Consider the following 6,395-nt stretch of genomic DNA (forward strand, 5'->3'; position numbering starts at 1 on the left):
AAATTTTAACAAGATCAAAATATGCTTCAAAATATGTTTCTTTGTCTAAAGTAATTTGTTTATCTCAAAGTCTCAGTAACATAAGAATTTTTTTCAGTAAATCATAAATGATCATATAACTTGGATTTAAAATTATCAGTAAGTGCATATCAATATTTTCAAAAGGGGAAAATATCTTAAACCTCACTAAAAGCATGGTATTTGTTTCTTAGCATATGTGCAGGCAAACCTAAGCTTTTTAAATAGTGTTAGATTGAAGGGCCCAAATCCAGTATAGTCTCCAATATGTGTAACAGATAAGAAAGAATAAAATACTTTCTTTTTGATTCTTACCTTTTAAATTACCATGAGGTGTCTGATCAACTTTTTTTTTTTTTTTTTTTTTTTTTTTAGATGTTTCCATTTCTTCTCTTCGAACAGAATTCGGTTTCTGTTATTTTTTTCTCTTGAGAAAAAGGAAATGGTTACAAAATTAATGCTATTTATTTGAAGAAGTACTCTATTTACTAGTAAAATCCTGGCTGTGTGCTTCTAAAGGTGTCTGTCAACATTTAAAGTATTCCATTATAATATTTTTCATAATCAATAACAAAACATCCATGAAACACACATAAGCATTTTCAATTGCTTTAATACAATCTTCAAAATACATTCAAATATCAGACTCTATAACAGACCAGAAAGAAAAGGAATTCAGTTAATAAGTTAACAAAATTTTCACTTCTAAAGTATATTGGATGAGGCTATGATTAGACTTGGAAAAAGACATGTTCTAAATAAGGTATTTGTTTTCTTTATTTCTCAGTGTTAATTTTTATCACTATAAAAATGCATTGGGGCCGTGTAATCAGTAAGACTGTGAGGCAGTTATAGCTCTTAAAATGCCTGATTAGTTAGGTGTGGATCAGCGGGAAATCCAAAGATGTTGTGAAGGATAAGCCCACCCAAGCTCTGGATGAGAGGGACATCACCTTATTGAAAACTTACTCTAGGCAGATCAAGCAGGTTGAGGGTAACATTCAACAACTTCTCAAAATAATTAATGAGCTCACTGGTATTAAAGAGTCTGACACTGGCCTGGCACCACCAGGCCTCTGTGATCTGGCTGCAGACAAACAGGCTGTTCATTCTGAACAGCCACTACAGGTTGCAAGGCATAAGAAGATAATATTGATTCAGAGAACCCCCAAAACATTATCAATTTGAAACAATTTGCCAAGTTTGTGATGGATCTCAGTGATCAGATAGCACCTACAAACATTGAAGAAGGGATGAGAGTTGGTGTGGACAGAAGTAAATACCAAATTCACATTTCACTACCTCTTAACATTGACCCAACAGTTACCATGAAGTAGGTGGAGAAAAAACCTGATTTACATACAATGATGCTGATGGCTGTAAGGAGCAGATTGAGAAATTGAGAGAAGTAGTTGAAGCCCCTCTACCCCATCCAGAGAGATTTGGTAAATGTGTGATTGAGCCTGCGAAGGGTGTGCTATTTGGTACCCCTGGAACAGGAAAGACACTCTTGTACCAGGGCAGCTGCTAATAGGACTGAAGCTTGATTGATTCCAGTTATTGGGTCCAAGCTCATACAGAAATATGTTGGTGAAGGGGCTACAAAGTTTTGTGAGCTTTTTGAAATGACCAGAACAACAAAAGCCTACCGTATCTTCTTTAAAATGATGGCAATGTAGGGGCTCGATCATTGATGATGGTGCCAGCAGTGGCAATGAAGTGCAGAGAACCACGTTGGAGCTGACCAATTAGCTGGATGGTTTTGATCCCTGAGACACCATCAAAGTTCTGATGGCCACTAACCAACCTGATACTTTTGATCCAGCGCTGATGAGGTCAGAGATTTTGGATAGAAAGATTGAGTTTAGCTTACCTGATTTAGAGGGTCAGAATCACATCTTAAAGATTCATGTTCACTCAATGAGTGTTGATAGAGACACTAGGTTTCAACTGATGGTCCGACTGTGTCCAAATAGCACTGGGGCAGAAATTAGAAGTGTATGTACAGAAGCTGGTATGTTTGCAATCCGAAAAAATAAAATTATTACGGAGAAGGACTTCTTGGAATCTGTTAATAAGGTCATCAAGTCTTATGCCAAGTTCAGCTCTACTCCCCTCTATATGGCATAAAATGGATCCCCAGAGGCTTTGAGAACTCCCTGCCCTTTGGTAACTTGGTCCCACCTCACAAAATAAAAGATAAAATGTTTAAAAATTAAAAAAAAATGCATTGGGAAACAAATATTCAGTCTTCCGCTAAACTGCAGTACACAATTATATATTGAAACTAACAGTTTCAAAGAAAGAAAGAAAAAGAAAAAATGGCAGTTTCAGGAGATAACTGCCAAATTTATCACAACAATGTGGAGAAAAGGCTTCTACATCTTGCCACACTAATAGTAATTTAAATATGTGAGATTATGTCTTAAATGAAATATACATCAAAAAGTTTAATCTGAATGGCTGAAAAATGAAAATACAAACCCTGAAAAGCAAGGTTAGCAGGTTACATTCTGAATGTGACTGATAACATTAATTGCAGAGCAACTTGATTATTCTGCAATATTATTACTTTTGGCGAATGGTGTAGTTTGTTTTACATTGTGCATATTTGTTTTTAAAGTATAATCTATTCTTTATGAACTTCTCCAAGCCTTCACTTGCCCAAAGAATAAGCAGTTAGCATTTTATGCTTAAAAGTCAGGACACTTTGCTAACATTTCACTGTCTTGAAGGGTTTTGATACTGCTTAAATTCATAAAGATTTTAAAGTCATCTTTAGTAAAACAATCTCTGGATTACAATATAGGCTTAAAGTTTTAATGGGAAACTTTTCTGCCTGAATAATTTTAATCCTTACTTACTTTATGAACAACATGGTAATTTTAAATTGTTAGTAATGTTTTACTGTCTCCTAATTAAATAAACAATTAATATAATCTTTAGTTCTTTTGAGATAATACAGGCTTGAACTACTGTAAGCAGGAATAATGGAATTACACTGCATTTAACGTTCCAACAGATTAGTGTTCCTGAAGTGTAAGTACATTATGAGGAGAACAGAGTGGGGGATATGATATTTCTTCAAAAGAGAAGCCATTCCGAATATATAATAGTAAGGCAAAGAGTAAGACTTTAAGTAGTGGATCTGAATAAACATATCGCTACATATTGGAAGCAGATACTTTCTGATAAATATCTTTCAGGGTATTGGAACATCAGATCTGGTAGCAAGTATGCTGTTTAATATACATGCAAGACATTCACCACCAATAGCAAAGCTGGTGACGATTTTCATGCTTTCTGAAACATGTGTTGAAAAACTAATCTATTCTCCATAAATTATACATTTGCTGGGAATACACTTTTGTTCCAACTGCAAGCACCAAAATTATCAATAATAGCTCACTCAATGTATGATGTAGCTTAATAGTATATTAAATTATGTAATTTCGGATTAGTAGGATCAACATAACACCAATTTATAGTCAAATAATTGAGGATTAGAAAAGAAATACTAGAGCCTTAATTTTCTGATTTTGTTCTTAGAGTTATTAACCAGTACCAGAACATCTCTGTTGACTTCTATTTAATGGTTAAAAATAATAAAAATCAAATGAGTCAAATTTCTCACTCAAAATATTCATTTCTATTTCTTGCCCTTCATTTAAACTCCTACGGTATAGATCTACAGCCATTCAACAATGCATCCCCCCTGTTTTTCTACATAATACTTCTTTCATTTGGGAATTTTATGAAATGCACCCCATCAATCATACTTGTTTTCAGCCTTCCTAAGCCCACCTCTGCCCCCACCATCTTTGTGCCTTCCCTAGGAAAAGGAGGAAGAATAAAGAAAATATACACCACATCCAATTTGTGTTACCTTTATAGTCATTGGAACATGGTCAAACATCCAGTGGCCAGTCTTTAAAGAAAATTTAGTCCAAGGCCCCACTCCCATCGCTTACCCTAACCCCCACCCCCATTTTTGGCAGAAGACATCAACTCTGTGCAGCTACACTTCAGCATACCTATCCAATTTTTAAGAGCTCTATTCAATGGCTTCCTGTCTAGACTGTATCATTGGGGGGGGGTGGAGAGGAATGAGGTGGGAATGAGACAATATGGTGTCCCAGAAGTCTTCAATGTCATCAATTTCACTAAAAAATTAGCTTTCTTGTCTATAACACCAGAGGATCATGTACTTCCACATGGTTTCAGATGACAGCATGGATCATAGACATCAACATAGACTCAAGAGTCACCACAGACCAAAGGGACCAACATGACCTCTGGCTGCATCATGGACCACAAACATCATTATGGCTTCTGGAAGCAGCATGGCCTATTGTAGTAATATATTATTTATGAGTTATTAAAGCTTGACTGAGAATTCAAGAAAAATAAAATCAGCCACAAGTCTTAGAAGGCACACACCTTTAATACAAGCAGCCAGAAGCTAGGAGATGGTGGGGCACACATTTAATCCTATGACTCAAGATAAAGAGATAGAAGGATCTCTGTGAGTCCAAGGCCATCCAGATCTACACAAAAGTGAATTAATCTAAAAAATAATCATAGCTTACACTAGCGGAGTATATAATGCAGAAGCAAGGTCTTAGGAAGGCATGTATTCTCCAGCCACACTGAGAAAAGGTTACACAGTCTGAGGCTTGATGAGACCTTGTGGTGAAAGGATCAGCCCATTCAGCCTTAGTAAAAGTTAAGAAGCTAGTGGCCAGCCTCTTTGCTTTTCTGATACTCAGCTTGAAGCTTGAACCCCAATATCAATGGGATATTAACTTTTTCGTGTTAAAGTTCAGGGGATTCTTTCAAGCAGGCCCAATCCAGAAATGAATCATTCTTTACCTTGGACTTTCTGTAATTACTAAGAGGCAGAACAATCTTATGGCTTGGCAGCTAATTTTGGGACAGAGTCTGCTCAGCCTCCAGGCTGTTGCACACTGCCCTACCAGCCTTATTGGTAATGACATGCTTCCACATTGATGGAATCTCTAGTTCCTCCTCTCTCAATCATGTCTCTTTCCACTGTGTATGTACCACTCAGTTTCATAAATACTGAATTATTGGGTATTTAACATCTTGCTGTTGCCTAGAAGCAGGTAATCTTGTAGCTGGACATGAAATTTTGAGGCATAATTTATGAGATCTCCAGGCCTTGACACTCCTCTCTGTTCTTGGAGCCCACTGCCCGGTGACTCACCAGAGCAACCAACTGCTCAGTCAATGTGGAAAAACTTTAAGCAGCTAATCACATGTCCATAATCAAGAGCTAAGATTAACAAATCAATACATTCATGCTTGTTCTTAGATTAATCACTACTTTTCATTCAGTTCAGGGTCAAGTCTCTGAGATGGTGTCACCTACAATCAGGATGGGTCTTCAAATCTCAATGAACAAAACAATGAAAATCCCCAATTGGCAGGCCACAGGACAACTGATTCTAAACAATTCCTCATTGATATTCCAGGTAATTACAGATTGTCTCAAGTTGTAACTAACCATCACACTTTTTCACAATACAATTTTCCATTTCTGCCTTTCAGATTTTTTCTTTGCTTCATCAGAAACACACAACTCATTCATACTGATGACTTTCTAATTAATTCTTTAAGATATCGGGTGTATGGATATCTCTTCCAAAATTTCTTTTGTTTTTAGGCGTGCAAATATAGCTGTGAGCATACCATACCATAAGAATATGTGCCTTGTGGTTCTTGTGCCAGAGCTGAATGACATTCTTGATGTTGATGTCACTCCATCAGCTATCTTCATGACTAGTATAATCTCCATTTACTATTTCCAGGGTGGACAATTTAAGGGATGATAACTCATCTTGTGTCTGTAAGGGTACTGTGTATCTCATTTCTACCTCACAAACCTCAGTATTCTTTTAACCATGTTTAATGTTATTTTTCCTTATCAAAGCAAAGCAAATAGTTGCACTATTTATTATTTTGCATATTGAAACTAATAAAATTATTTATAATATGGTTTCATTACAAAATATATTTCTTCATGCTACTTCATATTTATTTAGTAGGTTATACTAAATTTTTAAAGCAAAATGTATATTACTTATTGTATTGTTTACTTACTACCAGTTTCTTTTTTTTATTTTTTTTAATTTAATTTTATAAAACAAAGTCCAATTAAATGAAAACAAACATTTATACACAATATTTGGGAATTTGGGCGTCGTTCTTTCCAAACTACTTCCTGCTGATAAGGGGCGCTGTCTTGGGGGATTCGAAGAAGATTCAGATATCCTAGCTGTAGTCTGTAGGGCTGTTTTGTCCAGCTGTTTGGAATGTAGGATCATCTTGTACTCTGTTTCAGGCGGTCTGGCGTG

At 35.9% G+C, this 6,395-nt stretch overlaps 1 pseudogene; it reads left to right on the forward strand.

Moving 5' to 3' along the window:
* Nucleotides 1-881: 881 nt before the first annotated feature.
* LOC127232147 (26S proteasome regulatory subunit 7-like) lies at nt 882-2,148 on the forward strand (annotated as a pseudogene).
* The last annotated feature ends 4,247 nt before the right edge of the window (nt 2,149-6,395 follow it).

Source organism: Phodopus roborovskii, unplaced genomic scaffold, assembly GCF_943737965.1.
Source record: "Phodopus roborovskii unplaced genomic scaffold, PHOROB, whole genome shotgun sequence".
In the NCBI taxonomy this organism is placed as follows: domain Eukaryota; kingdom Metazoa; phylum Chordata; class Mammalia; order Rodentia; family Cricetidae; genus Phodopus; species Phodopus roborovskii.